This window comes from Acomys russatus, chromosome 13, assembly GCF_903995435.1.
Source record: "Acomys russatus chromosome 13, mAcoRus1.1, whole genome shotgun sequence".
Classification (NCBI taxonomy): Eukaryota; Metazoa; Chordata; class Mammalia; order Rodentia; family Muridae; genus Acomys; species Acomys russatus.
In genome coordinates this window covers 70,709,127-70,718,376 of record NC_067149.1, presented here as the reverse complement: position 1 = coordinate 70,718,376, position 9,250 = coordinate 70,709,127, and the positions used below count along the sequence as shown (strand labels likewise).

Below are 9,250 nucleotides of genomic sequence, written 5' to 3'. Positions count from 1 at the left end.
TTCTGTTCACATCTGAACTGAATCTTGTGCAGAGAATCTGCCCTTCGTGTGTGGGAAGAAGAATGCACGATTGATTGACAGGTTGGGAGGCCTTTGGAGGTGGTCCTGTTAAAGATTGCCATCTCTGGTTATACAAGTGAACACGGACCTAATTACTGCTTCTGAGAAGGTCTTTGCATGTTGAGTCAAAATTAAGACCCAAGTGACCTTAAGCTGTAGACGTTAGCTGGGCAAAACCGATTCAATCTTGTGAGAGCTTTAACAAGGCCGGAGAGGAAGGAGGAGCCTGAAGGATTTGAAACATGAAAATGAGTCGTGTTGTTTTATTGGTTTGAAGACAGAGGAATGAGAAGGAATGCAGACTGTCTACAGCTCTATCTATCACCAACAGGGCCATGGAGGCATTGTCCCTTTACCCCCACCCCCACCCCAAATAAGAACAAGCCTGACCAGCGCCTTGAATTTGGTCTTGTGGGACAGTAACAGGAAAATCCACTTTCAGAATTCTGACCTACAGAAATTTACCTTAGTAAACGAGGCTGTTAAGAGGCACGAGCTACAGTAATTGTCACAGTGCAATGTAAGATGACACTCTAGTCACGTGCTCATGTATCAGAGGCTTATATGTGCCCGTCCCCTCCTGTTCACTTGTTAATTTAGAAAACGTCCCACGCATCTTTTATGTTACTTCATGGCCTTCATACTTAACCGTCCTACGAGCTAACTAGTTCTTAAATGAACGGATTAGATGCTACATAAAAGGCACCTATTGCTGGAGATCTGGTTCCCTTTCTGACTTTTGAATACTTCATTTTTTATTTATGTGTGCACCTGTGTGTCAGTGTACACACACACATGTGCGGAAACCAGACGAGAGCATCAGATCCTTGGAGCTGGAGTTACAGGCAGTCATGTGTTACCTGATGTGAGTGCTAAGAAGTGAACTCTGGTCCTCTGGAAGAGCAGCAAATTGAGACATCTTTCCAGAAATTTTATTTTATGAGAAAAAAGAATATCTTCATGTGCCTGACTTCCTAAGGATGGACTGTGGAGGTAGTCAACTTAAGACAGTTTCAGAAGGTAGAAACCCTGACTGTAAGTTACAAGGCCATGTGGCTCAGTCTGAATGGCCAAGTCAGTACAACCGTCTCCGGAGGCGTCCAGGCATCTACAGTTACCATGCCTGAAGGTGGAGATCAAGTGGAGTGAAGGCACGAGTCTGTGGAAGGCAACACACAGCAAGTTGTTTTTATTTTCTTCCCTTTCTGTGTTTCCTGACAGTGCTGTAGTCCCATGGGTACTGGCTCACACTATACTTTTTCTCTTAGCTGTTATTTAATGCTATTGGGCATTTCTTCTTTGAAGTGATATTTCCCTGTTTGTCACAGTTTGATATTGATGACACTCTCCTAGATGCTAAGAAAACCCACGATCATAAAAGAGACATTTGCTGAGTCGGGGACAGCAGAGTTCCAGATCCTCTTCTATATTTATTTGAAAGATGAGTCAGGAGTGGAGATGGAGAGCGAGTTGCATGAAATGTCTACGTAGCCAGGAAAAAAAGAAAAAAAAAGAGGGTGCTTCTGTGGTGCTTCTGAGGGTAGAGGATAAAAGAGGTTTCGGGTCTGTCAGCTCTTTTGAATTAGTAGGTCTTACATGGCATGTACCGTACAGAGGTAACTGAAACAGATCTAAACCTCCCTTGGTACTTTTATACATGTGACTTTTCTCTGTGTTAAAGGCAAATAGCTGACAAGAAGCAATTGCCGGGAGGAGGGGCTGATTTGGGCTCACAGTCTATGGAAGGCACAGTCCATCATGGCGGGATGGCATGGCAACAGGTCTATGAGGCAGCCTCTCACTTTGCACACGGTCAAGAGACAGAGTGAAAGGACACAGGACTATCAAACCCCAGGCCCACCTCAGCGACCCACTCCCCACAGCAAGGGTGCACCTTCTGAGGGTCTGATAACTTCCCAAACAGCACAGCCTCCTGGGGCCATGGGTTCAAACACATCAGCCTGTAGGGACAGTTCCCAGCACTGCCACCTGGGGCCATGGGTTCAAACACATCAGCCTGTGGGGACAGTCCCCAGCACCGCCTCCTGGGGCCATGGGTTCAAACACATCAGCCTGTGGGGACAGTCCCCGGCACTGCCACCTGGGGCCATGGGTTCAAACACATCAGCCTGTGGGGACAGTTCCCACCAAACCACCATGATCCTGTTTAGTTTCTCTTTGCTGCCAAAGCAAATGGCTACACGTGGGTAATTTAGAACACAGGGATTTACTTGTGTTATCCATGGAGGCCAACAATCAGAAATAAAGGGCTGGCAGGGCCGTACTCCTGTGGACACCCCAAGAAAGAATCCTTTCCAATGCACCCAGCCTCTGGGCGCTCTGGTGCTCCTAACTTCCTTGCTGTCACAATATCACTATAATCTGCCTTCATCTCTGCTCTGCCCTCTCTTCTGAGTCTCCCCCCCCCCCACCCCTTTTTGATGAAGACATTGGATTTAGGGCTCAGCTTAGCATAGCAGGATGATCTCATCATGAGTGCTTTAACCACTTCCAAATAAGGCATATATTTGAAGACCCCAGGGATTTACAGGTAGACATAGCTTTGTGAGTCTAAACATCACTACACGATAGTCTGTATGTTTTCCTTCCACACCCCAAGCTCTTAAAATAACGACTCAGACTCAAAATGTATTTACAAATACCTAGGTTATACAGCCAGGCTCATTCCTTTACTAGCTAATAATTTAAAATAAACCATTTATACTAATCTACTTTCTGCCACATGGCTGGTTACCTTCGCTCAGGTATCATGTGTTTGTCTTCCTCACATCTTCCCCAGTGACTCCTCCCTTGCACCTGGCTCCATCCCAGAATCCTTTCTGCCTACTGCATGCCCCGCCTTTTATTATACCCTTTCCTATAGGCCATAGTTTGTTTAGTTTTTTTTTTTTTTTGACAGATTTTGCATCCATGCAATAGACAAAATATTCTGTCTACATCCTTAATTTACGGCAAATCTAGTATCTGACATTTGTTTATGAGAGCTAATTTGCGACACTTTATTAACTAGATTGAAAATACTTTTAGAGAGTGCCTAAACACATTATCATGATGGAAGGCACCCCTGCATCCAGCTCCCCCATTCCTCATCTGCACGGGTATGGAGTGCCACTCCTGCCCTTCTGTGCTACAAGCTTTATTGGCGGCTACCCACTCTGAAACACAGGCACAGACATCGGTAGTTCAGCACTCACCTACGTCCATGCATACATCTTGCAGCATGGCTGTTCGTGTGCACATCCTCCTGAATGGCTAACATAGGCCACCCCACTGATGCAAATGTGGGGACTTGCCTGTTGGATCCAGCATGCTGCTACCCAGAGAGGAACAACACTTCCTCAGAGCCAATTCCCCCATCACTTGCATTTTAAATAAGGTAACTTGGATGGAGTCGATCGTTTCTTTTGAAACACATAAAGTCTGTGGGGACCACAAACACCAGGTGCACATCAAGAAGAAACAAGTTACCACAGCAGTGGAAGAATAAAAGCTGCAGAACCCTGTGCCCTGCACTCGCTGACCCAGGCAGGTTTTAGCCATGCCTCAAGCCTGATTCTTATCTTGCATCTGAAACGTACAAAGGACTGTGCAGTTGGGGCTGTAAAGCTGAAAACCCTACCTCCCGAGCTTTCCAGTAATCCTGGACAAGTTGAGACCAGAACTTTAGTTTCCCCAGAACCTGAACAGGAAGAAGATCTAGCAAGACCATGTCTGCAGCCCTGAGGAATTCACGTTCTCTGAGACGGCGGCGTATGCCTACCCCGTGTGAACTCCTTACTGTTCCTAGCATCATCATCCTTAGAAGACGCTTGGTGGCTTGCAGCCCAGGTCTGTCCTTGTAGCCAGCAGCTCCTCCAGTTGACTGTGTGCCCCATGGTTTCAGGTATCCAATGTGCTCAAGAAAACAGCTAATTTGCAGTTCCCCCAGATGTTTTTTTTCCACTGTAAAAATGAGAGCCATGGCCTCTTATCTTGCTGTATCTCCCAGCTAAGACAAATAGTTGTCTTAAGCATTTTAATCCACAACTGAAGCAAATAAGTGTGCGTGGGATGCTAGGTACTTCCTCATGAGCAGGACACAGGCATCCAGCACACGTAGTGACTCCCAGTGCTGAGGGCACAGATGAGCGGGTGTTGGGCAAACAGTGGTGTTCTCCTCCGTTTACCTCCCTTACCAGTATGAGCGATGGTTTTCATCTTCTTCAATCTTTCATCTCTATTAACGAAATAATTTAAAAGGAGATGGAGTAAATTAGGCAAAAATAAAAAATTTTCTAGAAAGCTCAGACTTAAACGGCAGATGTGTGATTTGCTAGTGGTGTTCGCATGTTTTGGTTTTAAGTGATGCGGGTGGAGGAGGCTGGCGATAACTTGTGTGTTGAGAGAGGCTCATGCCAGCCAGGTGCAGCCGTTAAGCAAATATCGGTGACCCAAACCACACCTTGGAACCAACAGTCTAGGCTGGCAGGCCCCTCGGACCCCTGGCTATGTTTTCTCTTGATCTCCAAACCCGGCCTTGTAATAACTGCCCGGTTCTACTAGGAAGCAAAGGGTAAGTGTGATTTTTTTTAAGGCTGACTTTGCATCACTTCAGTAAGGTTTTATAAATCCACAAGTCAAAAATATTTCCCCAGACACAGGTGAGGGATAGACCCTAACTTCTCCAGAGGACACGTGACCCTCCAGAATTGTTTTCTTCATTACTGAAGCTACTCTTCACCAGGAAGCTGTTTGTGAGTGATAGCTGCCCAGAGTGAGAAAATCAGGTTTCTCTAAGAGAGTGACCCTGTGTATAGCTGCCACACTCCAAGGAAGGTTTCATGACCAAGAGTAGTTGGCCAACACAAAATGTATGTGCGTGACTCTGTGTGTGTGTGTGTGTGTGTGTGTGTGTGTGTGTGTGTGTGTGTGTGTGTGACTGTTGCCTACTATTTACTGAGTGGCTGACCTGTGCAGGCTACTGTAGAGTCAGTAACAATGGAACCGTGCTAACTGAACTGGTAAACAAAGGCAACACTTAGCTCTTCATGGAGCGTAGAGTCCAGGTAGAGGCACGCACACAGGGACTTAGGCAAAACTGAAATTGTCCTCAGCCCTGATACGAAGAGCAAGGTCTCAAAATGACATATGGGAAGAAGTTCTACACAAAACAACAGGGTAACTAGTGGCCCTGTAGAGGAGAGAACATGGTCTATTTGGGGCACTGGGAGGGGTGGGGGCAGGAATGTGGTCTGAGATATGAGCTCAGGACCAAGTCAAGCAACGCATTCATTGTCCCTTGGGACACACACACACACACACACACACACACACACACACACACACACACACACACACACGCACACACACACACGGGATAGGGGGCGGAGGGTGGGTGTGGTGGGGGTGAGGGGTTGAGTTTAGGGATTTGAGCAGAGGAGCAATGCAATTAGATAAGTGTTTGGTGCTTCAAGGGGACCTCAGGACATGAGAGAACAGAGGGTGCTAGGGACAGAAGGGTCTGATGGTTGAGGGGCCAGGTGGGCACATAACCAGGCCAGATACATGAACTCACACCTCCTGGATTTTAGGTATGTCACCTGACTTCCCTGGAAAGTGAGCAGGGACCGTTCTGAGCCACTCTTCTATAGAAGAAAAACTATAATGTCAAGGCTGCCTCTCTTCTCAGTGAGCGTCCAGGGTAGTAAGTAGGCTTAGATGATTATTTTAATTCATTTATTTCATATACCTGCCCACTAGCCACAGGCCCGAGCCCATTGTTGGTACTTCAGCCAGAGCCTGGTGATTTCTTCTGCTTTCTTTCTGCCTTAATTTCCAACCTCTGGAGTCATGGTGTGCTCTTAAAAAACAAAACAAAACAACAACAACAACAAAAAAAAACAAGGACCAACAGCTGGTGGGGTGGCGGACGGGGGTGGAGCACCAATCAGGAAAATGGCGGACAGCTTTTCACTTAAGGATGCCTTAGCTGGCTCTAGAAACCCAAACCCTCAAGGATGGCCTGCTGCATGGGGGGGGCCAATGTGGGGCAGGGGGCTCCAGCACAGGCCCCTCCAGGGGCGTATCCTGGGCAGGCTCCTCCTAGCGCCTACCCTGGCCCAACTGCTCCTGGAGTTTATCCCGGACCTCCTGTGCCTGGAGCCTTCCCAGGGCAACCTGGGGGACCTGGGGCCTTTACCCTAGTGCTCCTGTGGTCTATCCTGCTGCTGGTCGCTATGGTGCCCTGGCTGGACCATTGACAGTGCCCTACGACAGCCCTTGCCTGGAGGAATCATGCCTCACATGCTGATCACAGTCATGGGCACAGTGAAGCCCAGTGCAAACAGGATTTCAGGAGAGGGAATGACATGACGTTGCCTCCCACCTCAACCCCCGCCCCCCTTCAACGACAACAAGAGAGTCATCGTGTGCAACACCAAGCTGGACAATAACTGGGGAAGGGAAGAGAGACAGTCTGCTTTCCCATGGGAAAGTGGCAAGCCGTTCAAAATGCAAGCACTGGTTGAAGCTGACCACTTCAAGGTCGCAGCCAACGATGCTCACTTGCTGCAGAACAATCATCGGACGAAAACCTCTGGGAAAGCAGCCAGCTTGGTGACATTACCCACGCTCACCAGCTTCACGCACCATGATCTAATCCGGAAGGGGCGGTAGCCTGAAACTAGCTCCGTGCTCATTAAGAGCCGGAAAAACCTCACGTTTATCCCTCCTCGTCCTTCTTCCATGTAATAAATATCCTCATGCTGAGAAAAAACAAACAAACAAACAAACAAAACAAAACAAGGCTGGTGTTAGCTCATTGTAGAGTCCTTCCCTGGCATGTGTAGGTCACGGGTTCAAACCCTCAAAACACACAAACTAAGAACAAGCATGGCGCTCACTCCTGTAATTCTAGCCCTTACAAACCTGAGGCAGCAGGATTGCCATGAGTTTGAGGCCACTGGACTGCATAGTGAGGTGCAGGACAGCCTGAGTTACAGGGTGAGACCGCATCCAAAAAAAAACCAAAACAAACAAACAAACAAAAAACCAAACCAACCCCCTACCCCCACCCCCCCAAAAAACCTAACAAAAACTACAAAGAGAAGGAAAGGGATGAACCCTATATGTTTCTTCACACACAAGACTAAGCAAAAGAACCTTTTTAAGTAAAGCTTTTGTAATATGAATATTTAATAGAATCAAAGTTATAAGTTCACAAATGAAAATTAGTACTTTATTAGTCTTTATATATGTACATATGTAATAAAATCTAAGCTTGTTGCTGTGGTTGTGGAATAAATCTTGTGGTAATTGGCATTATTTACTTTTATAAATGAGTCACCCCCCTTTTTAAACCTTTAATTTGTAATTTACTATGTCTCCCATTTTTCTCTCAAACCAACTGTCCTTGTCCTTGCTCCCCGCCCTCTCTGCCCCACCTGAACCTCCGCCTGAGAGAGGAGGGACACCGCAGAACCCAGACACAGAGGTGTGGCTGGATAGTTCCCCAACTCTTGTATGCCCTAGTGATAGCATGGCGGTGTCTTCTCTCTGGAACCACACGCTCATCAGCCCGCTTCCCGGTGACCTGGGCCCTGTCTTTAGGACGCATATACTATCTGTACCTAGTATTCCAAGCCATCATTTATTGTGTATAATCTAACAAGACTGAGGCCCCTTGAGGAGCCTGCATGATGGAGTTGTTACGATTTGTGATTGCACCGTGTGTTCTAACACTTCAAAGGTCTGGACTCAACAGACACAGCCCTGAAGTGAGTTCACACACAGCTCACCAACGTCACAGACAAATGCACTGTACCTTCCCCCACCCCAACCCCCACCAGAGAAACAGTTCTTAAAGTTACTGAAGTCGCAGGAACACACATGTATACAGTAGGGAAAGTGAATTTACAAAATTCTATCACAAGCTTAAGTGCAGAACCGGAACTGGTATCACATGCTTATAACCCAAGCTCTTGAGGGGTGTGGCAGGAGGGGGACAAAGTTGAGGCTAGCCTTGGCTGAATCATAAGCCCTCGTCTCAAAGAAAACTAAGTACAGAGTTATTTTTAAATATCGCTAATATTATTCGGAATGACGTTAACCAAGTAAGACATCTGAAAAGACAATTTTTAAGTTGAACACTCAACACAGTAACTTTTACAGATTAGAAAAAGAACTTATCTAAGTATCGTTTACTTTGAGTGTTTTTCTGGCAGCACATTTTAATTACCATGGCTTGGCTGACAGACTGTGCATGCGTACACGTGCAGTGACTTGGGACACTTGGATATATGCGTTTCCATGGAAAGAGCAGCTAAGCAGCTTACCTTATGTGCAGTGACTGATGTGATTCTTACTGTTACTTGTTCTGAGACTCACTGTTGTGGGCTACAGCCGCTCTCAGATACAAACCTTAGACCTTGTTCATTCTGTTCAATTGAAATTGAATCCTTGACCAGCAGCAACTCCTGGGCCCTCCTTCCCACTGCAGCCTGGGTGAGTGTGAGGTCAGCACTTAGAGTAAGAGCCTGCAGCACCAGCTGTGCTGGTTTGAGTGAGAACAGGCACCACATGTGTTCGTGTGTTTGAACAGTTAGTGGCGCTGTTTGGGGGCAGGTTATGGAACCTTGAGGTGGTAGGGCCTTTGGAGGAAGTGTGTCACTGGGGGTGGGCTTTGAGGTTTCCAGCCTGGCCCCATCACCACCCGTACCCCTTCTCTCCCCCTCTCTTTCCTCCCCCTCTTCCTGTGTGCATGTGAAAATGTCATCAGCAAGCTCCCTCTCCTACCATTACACATTCTCTGGTTGCTCTCATGCTGTTTGTGCCATGATGGACCCATCATTTGTAACTGTAAGACTAAGTAATTTCCTCCTTATATTGCTTTTGTCAGGGTGTCATGACAACAGTAGAGTGGCTGACACACATGTCTCTCTGTGTCTCTCTCAGGCACCATCTTAGCTTGTTTTACTTTGCTTAATGTTTTACTGCTTCATCCACATAATTATAAATGGGGAAAAAAAACCCTCTATTTTAAAGGCTGAGTAGTGTTCCACTGTGAGTGCATATATACCCGGTCCCCAAGCCACTGCCTTCCTAAGTGACATTATACAATAAACAACGTAATCATCTTTGTAAATATGTGCATGTGTACATAAACATACACCACCAGATATATTAATGCATT

At 46.7% G+C, this 9,250-nt stretch overlaps 1 pseudogene; it reads left to right on the top strand.

The window, feature by feature from the left end:
- Positions 1 to 6,015: 6,015 nt before the first annotated feature.
- LOC127197756 (galectin-3-like) lies at positions 6,016 to 6,735 on the top strand (annotated as a pseudogene).
- Positions 6,736 to 9,250: the final 2,515 nt, after the last annotated feature.